Below are 17,481 nucleotides of genomic sequence, written 5' to 3' on the forward strand. Positions count from 1 at the left end.
TATCCTGTCTGCTGACAGTGGCCAATGCCAGGTGCCCCAGAGGGAATGAACAGAACAGGTAAGCATCAAGTGGTCCATTCCCTGCCGCTCATTCCCAGCCTCATTTAACTTAGTGGACTCAGATCTGTCTGTGGGGTGTGTGTATGTCTGAAGTGCTTCGCCTTTTTCCAACCTTTGCCAAGATTTCTAAAAGATGCCTTCTCCAGGTGAAAGAATGTCTGGGAAAGGATAACCTGCCCAGGTGGGTAATGCTTAAATCTCCAGGCAACTCTGCCACATCTCATAATGAAGATGGTAAGAAATACTTTTCACTTCCAGAGCACCTTCCATCAAAGTACTTTACAGATGTGAGCCTTAGCACCCCTGGGAGAGGGAGAAGTATTATTATCCCTGTTTACAGATAGGGAAATTGAGGCACAGGGCTATTTCTTGGATTTTAAGGCCATTTGGGACCATTATGATCATTTAGGCTATGTCTACACTACAGAGCCTGTGCCGGCATAGCCCCCCGAGGGAAGACGCTGCCTAAAGCGGTGCAGGAACACCACCTCCCCAAACGTTCGCTGTGTCACCAGAAGTGCTCTTCCATTGGCATAGTTGCATCTGCACTGGGGGTTTTGTCAGCAGAGCTAGGTCAGTCAGGGGTGTGTTTTTCTCATACCACTGCCCAACAAAGCTGTGCTGATATATAATTTTTAAGTGCAGACCAAGGCCAGTGGTTCTCTTTATGGTGTGGGACCATCCTCCCATCTAGCTAGGGTTTAGCTGGGCCCCTTCTCCCATTTAGAAACATAGGAAGGGCTGACTGGTCACAAAGTCAAGAACCCACGATCTAGCATGAGGCCCGGTCACACTTAAAATGTAGGCCGACCTAGCGGTGAGGCTCACGAGTATGAAGTGAAGCTTTAGCTCCAACCATCAGCAGGTCCTGATCATCTGCAGCAAACATTGGAACAGTACAAAAAATATCTGCACATCCCCTCTCCCCATCCAACGCAGCCTGGTGGCCAATTGTATTCAGGGTTTCTGAGCCCTCTGAAAGATTCATCAGAGACAGTGCCAGGGAGACAGCACCCATCAAGGACGCCCCCATAGTTCACACGCAGCCCAGAGGTCGGATTCGCCATGATGGAGGAAATCTGCAGCCTCTCGGGATAACATCAAAGCTGCCTCCCCACGAGAGGTGGGGTGATAATTGGAAAGCGCAGCCACACAGGACATTTCTAGAGCACGGACCAAATGACTGACTGCTCCTGCAAAGGAAGCCACAATCTTGCCTTTCCTTTGGGAAGCCTGGATCATCTGGGCATAGCTCACTTCATCTAGCCCCTGCCACTGCATTGGAGCAGCCCCTTGTTCTCTGCCCATGGCACACCACAGTTTAGTGTCCTGGGATATAGGTGCTGACTTTTATTTTTCCTCGTGGGTGCTCCACCCGGAGGCCCCACCCCCATTCTGCTCCTTCCCCCGAGGCCCCGCCCTCCTTCCACCTCTTCCCACCCCCGCTCCACCCCCTTTCCCAAAGACCTGCCCTCACTCCACCTCTTCCTGCCTCCACTCCATTCTCTCCCAGAGGTCCCACTCTTGCTCCATCTCTTCCCGCACCTACTCTACTCCTCTCCCTGAAGCCCGCCTCCCACCTGCCACTCACTGCTCTTCACCCTCCCCCAAGTGCCTCCTGCCAGCTGCCAAACAGCTGATCTGTGGCACCGCTGAACAGCTGTGGCTGGCTTTTTCCGTGGGTGCTTGAGCCCCAGAGCACCCATGGAGTCAGTGCCTACGTCCTGGAAGCTGTAATACTTTGATCTAATTCCGGTTATTGGACGTCGAGTGGAAGTGGCTGGACGGTATTGATATGCAGAAGGTCCGATTAGATGACGTGACAGTCACGTCTGACTTTAAACTCGTGATCTCCACCAACAATCCACTCTGGTTGGCTTTATCAGACGAGAGGGACACACATCTAGATTGTGAGCTCTCTTCTCAGCGAGTTCCCCCATACCTAGAACTTCCCTGAGCAAAACTGGCTGGAACTCCAGCAGTGAAGAGGTGCCTTTGTCAATGTGGATTTGCCACTACCGCGGCAGCTAGCCTAGTCCAAATCTGAGCAACTTGTCCACCGAACTGAAAACTCCGCTCAAGAAACATTCACACAGTTTCTAAGTGGGGAAGCCTGGACTCCTCAATTTATCTGTCCACTATCTGGAGTAACTCCACCACTTGGACCTTTGTGAACTCTAGAGAAGGAAGAGAGCTCTTTGCCTCCAACACAGCCTCAGTACAGGACTTAAAAAACTCTCTGTGTCTCAACTGATGCTCACCACGGTACTCTAGCCTCCACCTGGTGTGCTTTTTCTGTTGCAGGTCATCTGAATACCAAATATCTGGAGGATCATAATGACCTGTGATAGAGAGGGCCAGCAGATGCAGGGAAATCTCTCACAGGGAAATCTGAAATCAGTCTCGGTGAGTGGACCAGCCCTCTCCACCCTGGTGGGAATAAGGGTGAACCCCAATTTCCAACTGGAGGAGGGCATGGTCGGACCATAACCAAGTCATAATCATCACACACACCGAGGGCCTCCTGGAGCCCACACCTGTCTTCCCAGCCACAAAGCAAGGGTTAGAAATTGACCTATGGTCTCACCTTCAGAATGAGGCTGTTTGGAGGAGAAGCATGGATGAAACTGCTAGGCCTGCAGGCCCTTCTTGGCTTATCCTGAGGTTGTACTGAGCAGTGCAACACCTAGGGCTGTCAGCCTGCCATGGATCATCACCACTACATTCACTGGAGGGAGGGGAAGGAAGAATAACAACACAAATAAAACGTCCTTTTGCTGCAGTAAGTGCTGGGTTAGGCAGTGACAGGTTGTGGGTTCAGCTTTTAGGAATCAAGAGCATATCTGCACTTCAGTCTTAATTAACCCAGGAACTTTTCTGTTTTAAACCACGCCATTTATAAGAGCAGTGAGCAGCTTAGGGAGAAGGATCTCGCCCACATCTAGGGTGTCGGTAGAGTCAAAGTCACTCTGCCATGGGCTTCGTCCCCCCTCAGGGCAGTAGAAGCAAAGAACATCAAGGCAGCCTGCTGTGTCTTATTGCTTATTCATAACAGGCAGCTCGGCAGATTGGCTATATATAGGCAGGAAGCTGGGCAATGGTGCGCCTCGCTTTACAGGTCAGTGAAACATACCCTTGCAGCTAGCCTCCCTGAAGGAGAGGCTGCAGCTGTCAAGGAAGAAAAGAGAGGGGCTTAATTGGCAGCGAATGATTCTTAAACCAAAAGCTTGGGTAGAGCAGGCTTTGTAGGGCAGGAAGGCTGAATGATTGTACCAAACAGGCATCATTTCCATCTGAAACAGTCCCACAAACAGTTAAAATATACAAGGGCTGGGAGGACTCTAAGAGACCGAATAGCTCCAGAGACAAACTGTTCCTAGAAATCACGTGTTTTGTTTAGTCTCTCTTCTGCTTTGTCTTTTTTTTTCCTTCCATTTCTCCAGCTAATTTCAAATCCAGATGCTTTATTGATAGGGGCTCAGTGATGCCAATGGCTTGAACAGTCCTGATTCTTCATTCAATTAGAGAAAATTACTGAGCAATTTTGGGAAAGTCAGCTTTGGCATCAGAGTGTGTGCACACTAACACACACTACGAAAGGGGTCAGACCCTCAGCGAGCGGAAACTGACATGACTTCCACGGAGACCTGCCAATTTACACTCACTGACAAGCTAGCCCTGTGCGTGTATCTTTTTAATCTCCCTTTTTTCCTGCCTCCCTTTCCTTTTTCTATTTTATCCTCTCTGATCTCTGATCAGGTTGGGATTTTTTTACCAGTAGCTCTGAAATCTCAGCTCTGCCAAGGCCCTGTGATGTTCCTCTGGTTTATTTTAGGAGGCAATATGACCTCCGGTCGTGTGACAAGAAAGCAGCATGTTATCCTGACTGGAATGATCATGTGCTAAACATAGGTGCCTATAAACTATCACAAGCTCCTGGGAGTCTCTGAGCCTGCACTAGGATACCGCTCAGTATGGGGCAAATTCCCTGCAGTTACTGCATGTCTTCTTCATGTCGTCCCCACAACAGCAGAAAGTCAGCGCTGCTCCCTGTGCTCTCTGAACATCACTGGCCCATTGCCGTGCCTTGGTATTTCGGACGCAGTAAGAGCAGCTAGTTGTGTTGCATTGCACAGCAGCATTTGTGTTGGCGTCCAAGCTGGGACATACCATAGAATGACGGCAAAAGTAGCACTTTTGGCTAATGGGACAAATGATCTGCTCGTGGCAATTAGCCCAGCACCATTAAATCTCTGGGGCTGCAGCAGCGTACGCCAGCAGGGAATCCGGCCCAGCGTCTCTGGGCTTGCTCAGTGGGAGCTGCTGGTGTTCGGCACCTTTGAAAAATCAGACCATTTATTTTGGTGCCTACATATCATAGACTATCAGGGTTGGAAGGGACCTCAGGAGGTCATCTAGTCCAACCTCCACCAATCCCCAACTTTTGCCCCAGATCCCTAAATGGCCCCCTCGAGGATTGAACTCACAACCCTGGGTGTAGGAGGTCAATGCTCAAACCACTGAGCTATCCCTCCCTTCCTCACTGGGTATGGAGCTGGACTCCTCAGTTTAGGAAGCCAAGCTGCAAAACGTCACCCTTTGCCTCGGCATTTTCATCTGTGAAACGGACAAGAAGATTCACAGTACCTACCTCAGACAGATGCTGTGGGGAGTAATTAATGGTTGCCAAGTGCTACAGCAGCTGCATGTGTTGTTGATTAAAACCCTGGGCTCCGATACCTCGGTGATGGACGCAGCAGCAGCAGAAATACCTACTAGGCAGACTGCTAAGAATGACCCAGCTAACTTAGCAGAGGGGCATCGGCACGGTATGTGTGTCTGATCTTGATACGGCAACAGAAAGCAGTAGCTCTACACTATGGGATGGGGAATTTCTCTGCTGTTTAGCACTAGATCCTCACCAGCTCTCCCTAGCGCCACTCCATTCCTCGCTGCGACAGTCAGATGGTGTCGTCTGGGTGTTCTGACTCTCCGAATGAGAACCTCTCTTAAGCACTTAGGGGTTCCAATTCACACAAACATCGTTGGAAAGACAGTTCATTCTTAAAATAGCCCTTTCTTAGACAGGTACCATTGCTATTATCCCTATATTCACCCTTATCGACAAAAAGTTGACCCCCCCCCCTCCGTCAGTGCAATTCCAGTGGAGTCAATGGGGGGTTACATAAGTTTGACTGCAGGCAGGGACTGTCTTTTTGTTCTGTATTTGTACAGCGCCTATTACAATGGGGGCCTGGGCCGTGACTGGGGCTCCTAAGCACTACCAAGCAGCAAACAAATAATAATGAATAATTTGTCCCTAAATGCCTGCGCTTTTCATAAGCTATAGGGTGCAACTTTAGACAGCACCACTCCTTAAATCAGCCATTGATATTAGTTTCTAGATTGGCTTGAACGTACATGCACACTGCACAGGCCTTCACAACAACTCTGATCCACATTCGCTTCAATACTGAGGAGTCTCTCCATAGAGATCCACAATCTGTTTTTAAAAGGACTCCATTTTCCTGTTTGGTCAATGACCCCATTTATTCAGAAAACATGAGTTCCCACTTGCCAGCATCATCCCGTGCATTGCATTCTGTCGGGCCTTGGGGCTCTCTTGCCAACGCAAAGACAAGTGGCCCCACCCTGCATGAAAGTCCTTTCTTCCTTCTCTGGCTCGCAGCTCTAGGCTGGCCCTGGATTTCTTGCCACATGAAAGGACTGGCCATAAAACACAGCCTAATAACTTTAAACAAAGCATTACTGGAGATTAAACCAGAGAATCTATTTTCCCTCCACTGTACCATAAATCCCATATAATTCCCTAACCTTTGGTTCTAGGGTTTTTGTTTTATCGTCTCAGTCCTGGGCCCCAGCTGCTGCTGTCAGAGAGCAGCATTTCCAGTCGCTCTGCTCTTCTGATCATGTTTTTTTTCCCCAGTGAAGAGGAAACTAAAAGAGCAAATGTAAAGGGCGATAACTGAAACCAGGGAAACAAACAGGAATATAGGATTTGCCAGACCAGCTCAACCCATGGATCCATCAAGCCTGCTCTCCTGCTTCAAGCAGTGGCCAATAGCCAATGATTCTTATGGAATTAAGATACCGTTTCAATGGCAGCTCACACCAGTCAGGTTAAAAAATAGAGCAAGATTGAATGGGGACAAATATTGGAGAATTGTGGTAAAAGAGGAGATTTTATGCATATATGACAGACATGGTCAGTCATTACAGAGTATTTGGGATGCAATCTGTAACCAAATATCACAAATGGTTGGACATTTATTACCCAATGATCCTTTGGCAAACCTCCTAGGGCTTCCTAATGGAAACGGTCACACAAAAGGAAACAAAGAATTAATCCCTCATCTGCCGGTAGCTTCTCAGCTATTGGTAGTCTCTCACTGGAAAAAGAAAAATAGCCCAACTATTGAGGACTGGTTCAAAAGCGATGGGAGGTTGTGATTATGGAAAAATTAACACACCAGTTACATACCCAACAAAACAGACAGAGGACAGAGAGACACTAAGATATTTGCAGGTTTCAGAGTAGCAGCCGTGTTAGTCTGTATCTGCAAAAAGAACAGGAGGACTTGTGGCACCTTAGAGACTAACACATTTATTTGAGCATAAGCTTTCGTGAGCTACAGCTCAGTTCATCGTTCCCTTCTATTCAGTACTCAGACAAAGTACGTTCACCTGCAAAAAAAAACCCCCAAAAACCCGGCACACCTATCCAATTTTTTTGAATATTAACATTTGATAGACATACTGGCCTGTTAAATTCATGTATATAGAGATTTACCCCCATTTCATAAAATCACTAGAAATGACATAGGTGTTGTAATGACGCTCACTTGTAATAGAGTAACACCCTGTTAAACAGAAATTGGATAATTATATTCCCCCTATAATGTCCCTTTAAACAACAGCTCACTAGCATAACGATTGCTTTGTTTCTGATATTTACACAGCAAGAGTTTGTAAACTCGTTATAATTTCCTAAATAAATAGTTTAAAAATAAATAAATATCCAACTCATAAAGCAACTGAACAACAGAGTGATGCTCTATTTGGGGACAAAAATAATTCCCGATCCCCGAAAATCAGGATCTGTTATGTTCTAGGCACATAAACAGAGAAATTAGATAAAAACATAGAATGCTCTTTCTGGAAGGTTGGCGCATACCCCTTTATTATATATAAAGTATATACCCATACTTTATTTCTTGAAATCCAGAATCTTTGCACACAAGCACCAAAAACTGGGAGATAAAGCAGGCTGGTCCCTAAGGCAGCGAAGTACATCTCACCCCTCCTTGCTCTTTACAGACTAACTGCTGAAAGACCCAGATCGCAAGCTTCCCTACAGAGCCCCCTAGCCTGCAAGCAGGACCAGGAAAACCCTTAAAAACTTAAAGTAATAGTTTTGTAATTTTAACCTAGTTTTCAATACACCACAGTATTCTCTTCTGGGAGCACAGGATCAAATTTAGTTTGCCACATAGGGGTCTTTAGGATGAGACTTTAGAAACCTATCTGACCTGTCTGGATATTAAAGATCACACATTTTTTATTTAGAGTGGAGATGGTGTTGCTTCTCTGTCCCTGGACAAAATTTTCCCTCCTCTCACCTAGATGCAATGTATTGATTGCTTGCTGCTCTCCACTCTGGAGATGGCTGCATTTCAGGGCTGCTGCAGCTAAATTTCTAAAGCTCTTTAGGATTATTTAGAATTAAGGGAGATTCCACTATTGCTCGTGCAGCTATGAAATTATCTAATCTCTCCCACCCTCTTTTTAAACCCAGCTATATTACTTGACCTTCTGGCCTTCTATGGCAGAGTAATCTACAGGCTGAAACACAGGGATGTCAGTGTACTTGCTCTACACTTAGCAGCCATTTGTGTCACCAAGCGACCCCCTTTGTGGCTAGTAATAAAACCAGGAGTAACAGGTTACAGGAGACGAGAGGATGCAGCTGTCTTAGAAATCCATATGAGGATAAGGACGGCTAGATCACCTAGTGGGATTGATAAGGCTCACGAAAGAGCCTCCCAAGGCAAGGATAAGTGTATCCACTGTACAGCACAGGGTCCCTGCTTTCTGCAGGGGCTCTAGGCTGGATAATCTAGGCGGTCTATTATTCCATCATCAGTAAGTCTGTGATGCTGACCCTGATGTGATCCTGCCTGACAGATGCCGCAGGCAGAAGAGGGGCCTGGCGTGCCCGCCACCTGGGCTGACTCCATGCTGTCGCACCACGGACTGCTCAGTTCGTGCAGAAGGCAATGCTCGCTGCACTGCCAGGACCAACATGTCATTAGCTTCAGTATGCGCAGTGACATTTTGGAAGCTTTTTTTCAGGCCTTGACGCATGCTGACTGGGATCTGCCCAGACAGGAACCTCTGACTTGACCCCACAGCGCAGACCACAGATTATATTCAATTTAGCAGAGCACAGGATGGGACTGCAGGTTCACACTACGGATAATTGCAGTGCCAAGAGGATAGTTGCTAAGTACACACCTGCCACTGACACCCCAAACAACATGCAACTCTTACCTTAACAAGCCACTGTGAAGGAAAGAAAATGCCCTTAGAGAATGGCCACTGACTGCATCTCTCCTTTAGAACATATCTGGGTTCAGATTTACCCTTCTGCTCCAGATTGTGTCCTCTGCAGAAGATAATGAAAGTACGTTGAAAACAACCCCTATGGTAGCCTATCAACTGATCAACCCAGTTCTGTTTCAGACAGCTCCCAGGGCAGCTGTCACGGCTGCGCTAATGATAGACGAGTGGGGGAGAAAGCTAGCATTAGAAAGCTCTTTAAACCTCAAAATGCATTTATCCACTTAGACTTAAGAATGCATCTGCACATCTGTCCAGGAGTGTACTTTCCCTCTGCAGATGTGTGTCCAAACAGGAGCATGGCGCTGACCAGTTAAGTAAATTCTAGCTGGAGTAGCAGAGTGAAAAGACAACAGCTGTATTAGGCTGCGTGAATGTGGAAGGGGGGAGTGGAACTAAAAACCCTGATCCAAAAACTAGAGACATGGCAACTTCGGCAAAAATTCTCTTACATTTCCTATTTTAGCCGTAGATCAAAAGTTACATGACAAAAATGAGTGATTATGAATTCTAAAGAAGGACGTGTTCTCTTATAAGGCTGAAGGAGATTAATCCCATTATCATCTGATAACAAGAAGTACAGTGGCATGCCAAATGCAACCTGAACAAGCCAGTTAGATGAAACCAGTCTACCAGCTGGATGGCTCACCCTGGTTTAGCGATGAACTCCTTTAAAAAAAAAAAAAATTACACACACTCACACATCAGCCAATTAGAGTTGTAGACACTAAAAGGAGCTGTATTTTCATAGAACCACTGTTCTCTGATTGGCTCAGGGAATGGCACAACTGTGTGCCCCATTCAATGAGAAAACCCACATCAATCATACTAGACAATAAACAACGGCTGCTGTATCACAGCAGGATCCGTCAGGCAAAACAATTGATTCTAATACCTCACATGATTGATGCTAGTTTACATCAGCCTTGCAAAACGCTACTCACCCACGCTCTGGGGGCAAGTCAAATATCACTAGCAGTTCCCTCAGCAATAGCCCGGGCAAGTGGATTTTGTGCCCAAGCTGGTATATGTTCAAGACTGTTCTGCAAAGACGATTTAGAGACACTGAAAGAGGACACTGTCACCTCTGGATTTAAAAATAACCATCTCTTTTTGGCTGCTGACGTTTGTCTTAGGGCAGCAACAGTCCTGTGACAAGGTTCAATTCAACTGACAAAATGTCTGTCTTCAAATGTAGGTTCAGAAGAATTATTGTTACGATACACACTGGCTTGGTACCTGATTTGAAGGGGGATTGAGCACACAGGCAGTAACTTGGTGGCGAGCTCTGAAGGGTGCCCACGGCTGGCACCTAGGTATAGAGGGGAAGGGGTTTGAGCAGTGTGCTCCGCAGCCTTGGGTCCATGCACCATGGCCAGGTTGTTCATGCGACACATTGTTCCTATTACGATACAGGAAGTGCAAGGACCTTGCAGCCTCCACCTTGCCAGCAACTGACATGGCCTCTTGTCCAATTCCTAAGCATCACTCCCATCAGTGGCCAGCACTTTGGGGGGGAGGGCTGGGAAGGGGCTTGCTGCCCTGATCAATCAAAATTGGATGCTTTTTCTCAAAGATCTGCACCAAGAATTATTTTGGGGCAGATCTCTGGCCCGCGTCATACAGAGAGTCAGACTAGATGATCACAATGGTCCCTTCTGGCTTTAGAATCCATGCATCTATGAAGCCTAGCGTATTAGCTGCTCCAAGTCTGAATTAAAGGGGAAAAGATCACCCACCATTAATTGCAGTTCTTCAAGTGTATTGCCCGTGTAGCACCATACTTTGGGGCTGGGTGCCCTCAATGCCACAATGACTGGGGTGGGTCTACACATTTACCTCTTCTTAGGGGCCCACGTGTTTGGCACAAATAGAAAAGGAAGCCACCCCATTCGCTGCAGGGCCTTCCTCTACCTAAGGCTACTGTCGCAAATACTCAAAGTGAGAGGGACAGGAGAATGAGAAGGATGAATCTGCAGAGGCAAAGCACTCAGAGAACTAAGGTTCTTGGTAAGTAAACTCTCCTTCTGCTTTGGGGCTGGCGCCTCTTGGGAGGTCAGCAAGCCCCAGAAGAGGACTGACTTTAATTCAACAAAGATTTCAACACTGCTCCACCAAAGTGGACATCAGAATGAGACGCCAAATTTGGAGAGCAGTGCTGCCTAAAGCTTGGAATGGTGTTTCCAGCAGGGCCTTGCAAATATCTGCAAGAGACGTGACCCGTCATATATGCTGCCTTTGACCTAATTGACCCTGGGCCTTCAGGGATAGGGACGGTAGCTAACATATACCACGTCTGAATACGAGATTTAATACATTTGACTGGTTCTGTAACAACCAGACTCGCTAAGCAGGCCCGATTCAGCAGAGTGAGCAGCAGGAGGCTTACGTGCTTCCTCCATGAGAGGGATGTCAGGTGATAATGACTATCCCTGCAAGCTTAAGAGCGAACCCAGCACAAAAAGTCAGCCAGCAGGGCTGGACTCATGCAGGGGATTTAGGGGCTGCCAGCCCAGGACCTCGGCCTAAGGGATCCCCCAAGGGCTGCACGCAGCCCACTGCTTCTTTTAATCTGGCCCGCAGCAAGTCTCTGCACCACAGGCTGGGCACGGGACCCCGAGCCGTGGCGCCCCCTCCCCCAGAGCTGGAGCCACGAGCACCGGCTCGCTGATGTGCCCCTGCAGCCCCTAGGCGAGGAGTATTCAGAGAATCTCTGCACGCTGCCCCCACCCCCAGTGCCGGCTCTGCAAGATAAGTGCCTCCCGGCCAGAGCCTGCACCCACTCCTGCACCCCAACCCCTTACCCCAGCCCAGAGCCCCCAAACTCCCACCCAGAGCCCTCACCCTGAACCTCTTGCTGCACTTCAACCTCCTGTCCCATCTCTGGCCCCAACCCAGAGCCCAACCCCCTAGCTGGAGCTGCAACCCCTCCTGCACCCCAATCCCCTGCCCCAGCCCTGAACCCACTCCCCCACTCCAAACCCCCAGGGGCCCCACAAAATCTAATAGCCTCGGGCCCACACGCGTCCCAGGTCTGAGGATCTGCAGAAGCTTTTCTGAAGTATATCTTTGCCATTGCCCCTTAGCCTGTAGTTAACAAGTGGGTTCAAAACGCAGCCTAGGAATCTAGCAGTCTCCTTTGCTCAGTAACTTTGACTTTGCTAAGTCTTTCAAAGGTTCTCCAGGACTCGTGGCACAGACTTATGTATCTGAACACCCGGCCATCTGGTGTGTAGAGAGCTCCCTCTCAGCCATTATACACCTCCAGCACAGAACAATGAGTGTGAATGATTGGTTCTGAACACCAGCACTGCCATCACACTGGGTACAAAACTATTCTGCTCTGACCCACATTTTAGCATTTAGAGATCTCACTGGCATTCAGAACTGCTGACAGTACGAGGGGCTACCACAAAAGTGACCACCACAATGTTTCAGTGGAAAGCAAAATGCCTTCAGCATTAGGGTTAGATTAAGGCAAACAGGGCCCTAAACACATTATCACCTGGGGCTTTGGTGTCTTTACTTTAGCATCATCACATGACCTGAGTTCAGGGCATGAGTCTATTGTTCTTAGTGGTTAATCAATCCCTGCTGATAACACATCTAGCCAATTATACATCAGAGAAGGAAATTCCTTCCTGAGCCCCCATAGTGGCAAGCTGAGGGCCCTGATGCATGAGATTTGATCCACCTTTGTTTAGCCTATTTAGGCCCATCTACACTGGGATTTTTTTGTACCTGAAAAAAAAGCGCAAACTCCCCCCCCCCCCCATGCAGCTCTGCTGCACTGGTGTGAGATGTGACTTGTGAAGCTGCACAATAGAAAAAAAGACACATAGATCCAGACAACACCTCGACTGTGGACTGAAATGAGGAAAAGAAAAAAATGGACGATTAACTAGCAATTATTTATAGAACAGTAGTACCCAAAAGCCCTAATCTGCATTCCTAATGTGCTGGGTGCTGTGCACACAGAGACGAAGAGACTTTCCCATCCTTTGTGTGCAGCATTCCTCTACAAGTATAGGAACAAATTTCTATTTCCTCTCTGAGTCAATTATATTTTAGTTCCAAACATTTCTCCCCTGTCTCCTGAAATGTTGCTCTGTCAGCATTCAGGCAGTGCAGCAGACCCTGAAAAGACACAGGCCGGTTCCTCAGCTGGGGGGAATCAAGGTAGCTCCGTTGATACCAAAAGAGCTGTTCCCACTACCTCTCCCATGCATTACCCAGTGATATAAAGTGGTGTTGCGCCATCAAAGCCAGTTTATGCCAGGGTACTTCCATTGCCTTTAATACAGCTCCACCCATTTACACCAGCTAAGAATCTGTCTCCCAGGCTTTCAGTATTGGTGGATTTAGATTCCACCATCTCAGCTATAATAACCTTTTCGTGCACAGTATTGCTAATGCAATTTGTTTCTTCCTCCATTGTGCCATGCCGCTGCACTCATGCACGAGTATTATTAGACTGCTGGAGAGCAGCTGTTTTAAATGTAAGAGGACAGCTGCTAACGACTTTATTGGTGGGAGGCAAATTATCTCAGGACAGATGTGTGCTTGCGAGTCCTCCTTTCACCTGAATGCCCCTCTCGTTTTTCAAGTGCGTCTAAGGTCAGCCATGCCCACACTGACTCCAGGCAAAGTTCTATTTGGGGCTGGTTTGCAAAACTGGCTCCTTGACGTGTAAAGATTCTGTACTAACCCCGCCAAAAATGCATGGGAGAGTGTAACAAAGGCTCAGCTGAGAACAGATACTTAAATGCAGCACATTTCCATCTATTTCAGGCCTTGTCTAGATGGGAGATTTGCCCTGATTTCAGCCATCAGCCCGTGGTGTATCCCAGCTGCTGCCATCTGAAAACAAATACGAGCAAAAATGTTCCTTCTTTCACAGGGATGTGAGATTCCCCTTATCATCATCCAAAATTACACTCGCCTGAGACCCGGGGACATGTAATATTCAGTGACAGATTCCAGATCCAATTTCTTATCACCTATCCAGGCTATAACCAGGCACTTTCTACAGTCAGAAAGGTCTGTCTACCATGGTACTTATATGGCCCCCATTACTGTAGTGGCTATAATGTATTTATCCTTGAACACCCCTGTGAAGTACGGCAGTGCTGTTATCCCCATTTTACAGATGGGAAATTAAGGCACAGAATGGCTAAGTGACCATGGTAGAGCTAGGAGGGGAACCCAGGTTTCCCAAGTCCTAGGCCTGGCCCATCCTTCCTCTTGCTTTCAGGGACTTTTAACTGTGGTGTCGTAGATCATAAAATATCAGACCTTAACATCCTGCCATCATCGTATGTGGAAAAGTGATTTCAGGTAAAAGATATTACTTAGAATTGAGCGATAGATTCTAAGGCCAGAAGGGACCACCGTGAACATCTAGTCTGACCTCCTGTATAGCACAGGCCAGGGACCTGCCCCCAAATAATTCCTAGAGCAGATCTCCGAGAAGAAAAATCCAATCTTGATTTTAAAATTGCCACTGACGGAGAATCCACCCTGACCCTTGTTCCAATGGTTTGTTCCAGTGGTTAATGAGTCTCACTGTTAAAAAATCATGCATTATTGCCATTCTCAATTTGTCTAGCTTCAAATTCTAGGCACTGGATCATGTCAGACCTTTCTCTGCTAGACTGAAGAGCCAATTATCATATATTTATTCCCCAGATAGACACGCATACACTGTAAGTCACCGCTTAACCTTTTCTTTGTTAAGCTAAATAGATTGAGCTCTTTGAGTCTATCACTGTAAGGCAGGTTTTCTAATCCTTTAATCTTTCTCATGGCTCTTCTCTGAACCCTCTCCCATTTTTCAAGATCCCTTTTGAACCGTGGGCACCAGAACCAGACTCAGTATTCCAGCCACAGTCGCACCAATGCCAAATATAAAGGTAAAATAACCTCTCTGCTCCTAACTGAAATTCCCCTGTTTATGCAGCCCAGGATCACATTAGCTCTTTTGGCCACAGCATCGCACTGGGAGCTCATGTTCAGCTGAATCTCCAGCACGACCCTCAAGCTGAGGTCTGAATGGCTGGACTCACTGTCCTGAAGTCATTTTACAGAAGGAAGGATAGAAAAAACAGGACTAGTAGCAGTGCAAATCATTTTTTATGACATTTCTACAACAATTTTCCTGTAAAATCCATCCAGAATGGATGATGGATTAGAGCTGTAGAAGTCATGAGTCGGAGATGGTTTCACCACTCACAAGTAAAGTGATCATCCCAAATCAATGCTGATAAAAGCTTCCTAGCACACCTGAAAGTTTGCATGCACGGGGCAGCTACATGTTCGAACACAACCTCGGGGAATCATGGTAATGAACACAATGTTAAACGCAGCTTAGAACTCTGGGATTGTCTACTAGGAATAAATAAACCTTAACACAAGGTACAAATCACTTTAACACCAGCTAAAATCCTAGTGTAGTTTTAACACATTAGCTGATTGAGGTAAACCCTAAGCTGATGTAAATTTGGCCTTGCCTACACCAGGATTGCAACCCATTAGGTAACAGGTTAGAATCACACCCTAGCATAGACATGGCCTCAGTGTAGACAAGAACGGTCATAGTTAATGTCGTCTCAGCTTGTTAAAGGTTAACCACAACCTGTTGCCACAATGTTATGCACAACAGTCTGGGTCTACACCATGTGCTAATTTGTGTCGAATGTGTTACCATGACTCCACAAGGCCGGGTTCTAACACAATGGAATTTTCCGGTGCAGATAAGCTCTCAGGGTGCAATGCGTGCCTCAAAGGAAACGCAACCCAGTCTGACTTCAGTGGTTTGGCAGCATCTCAGACAGAGCACTTGGGACCCAAACTGAGAGCGCTCAGCACCTCTCAGGATCAGACCTTTTGTCCTTCCAGATTCTTTAGTTTAATGTATGGAGGGTGGGGGCGGATGGAGGTTGTTTCTGGAATCCATCTTCATTCCTCTCTCCTCCCTGGGACACTCCCCAAGGGAAATCAGGAAGGCTTCTTTGTGTTACTGTGCAGCTGGCAAGAATCCTGGGGGCTGCTGCTGTCCCCGCCCCCTGCCTCCTGAAAGCCCAGAGGGTGGGGAAATCAGGTTCGTTTCCATTTCAATGGCTGGGGGGAATGGAGTGAACTGCACTTCTTTGCAGGCTCTCAAGTGCGCTTTGTCAAGGCAATGGCAGTAAAACAGAGGCCATCTGAAAAAGGCCCCTATTGACAGGCTGCAAGGCGTGAACAATCTTCTCTGCCATAAAGGCACCAGCTCGCTGCATGGCCCACGGGAGACAAAGGGAATGAACCAGCCCAGAAAATGCTATTCACCCCTTTTACTTGCAGTGATTAAAACCCATATCCAACCCCTGTCTTCCCCCCTCCCCCCCGCAAACTCCTGGCCACTAGCACTCCTTACACACCAGCCCTGCAAACTCTCCGTGCAAGACACGTGCACACTCTGTTCCCACATCCAGAGCAATCCCCCAGACCACTACGGACCTCTCCACACCCAGAGCTCACTTTCGCACCTCTGTGTCTCTATCCCTCCCCACAAGCCCAGCCCTACGGCCCTCCCCATACAGGTCCCTGGCAAGGCTGGCCAGGGCCATTTCCTCAGACCGGACCCAAAAATCAATTGGCCTGTAGGTAAGACCACTTGTGCATAGCAGCGTAATCCACCTAGTGCCGACTAGCGCTCACCCTCTGTTAGTCAGTGCTCAATTTACAATCACCACCAGCACTGCCCCAGTCACACGCACTCCGAGCCCGACTCACCACTGCCCTGCGCTCTGCACTTGTCCTAAACTTGTCCTCTGCCTGTCATTCTGATTGGGCAGCATTTTGCACAGGCCTAAATGGCTGTGCAAGGCACAGAGCAACAGAGGAACTGGGCTCTCCCAGTCCACTCTTCTGCCTCCTCCACACCTAGACAGACAGCAACCGTCCAAGCTAGCCTCTGCAGGCCTCTCCACTCCAGAGGCTCCTCCTTTGCTCTTCTTGTGGCCTCTGCCTAACCCACACCAACCTCTGCCACCGGCACCGTGCAAAGGGGCCCTGAGCTGATGCTGGCTGCAGAAAGATGAGCCAGACAAGAATGCCCCCTGAGCAGAAGAGCTCCATTTGAGGCATGACAAGAATGGCTGTGTGATTATTAGGATGGGGGAAGGAAGGTGCAGTGAGCCCGTTTCTGCAGAGACTAGCAGGAACCTCTTCCTGCCCCATTTTGGGAAAACCTGGAGACCACAGTGGCAGCTGTAGGAACTGGAAGGCCAGGAGAGCAGAGGGAAAGGAGGCGGAGAGATGGAGGGGGCTCTGGGAACGGGCTGCAACAGGAGGGGAAAGGGAACAATGGGTCTGCAACTGCCTGGAAGATGAATGGAAAAGATTTCCCCCGTCACTGGTGTGTGTGGGTCGTCGCCCCCCCCTCCCCCTTTCACCCAGAGGGATGGTAGAAGCGCAGCGCAGCATCTGCACTTTGCACCGGGGATCTGACCGCGGAGTGCACCGGGACCGGAGAGAACATGCACCCGGGTGCCTGACTGCACTGCAAAGTGGGGGCGTGCAACCGGGACCTGACTGCACCTTACACCGGACAGCGGGGCGTGCAACCGTGCACCTGACTGCACCGGACAGCGGGGCGTGCAACCGTGCACCTGACTGCACCGTGCACCGGACAGCGGGCCGCGCAGCTGGGGGCCGGACTGCTCCCTGCACCGGACAGCGGGGCGTGCAACCGGGCACCTGACTGCACCGGACAGCGGCCCGCGCAACCAAGGGCCGGAC

This window comes from Chelonia mydas, chromosome 10, assembly GCF_015237465.2.
Source record: "Chelonia mydas isolate rCheMyd1 chromosome 10, rCheMyd1.pri.v2, whole genome shotgun sequence".
Lineage (NCBI taxonomy): Eukaryota > Metazoa > Chordata > Testudines > Cheloniidae > Chelonia > Chelonia mydas.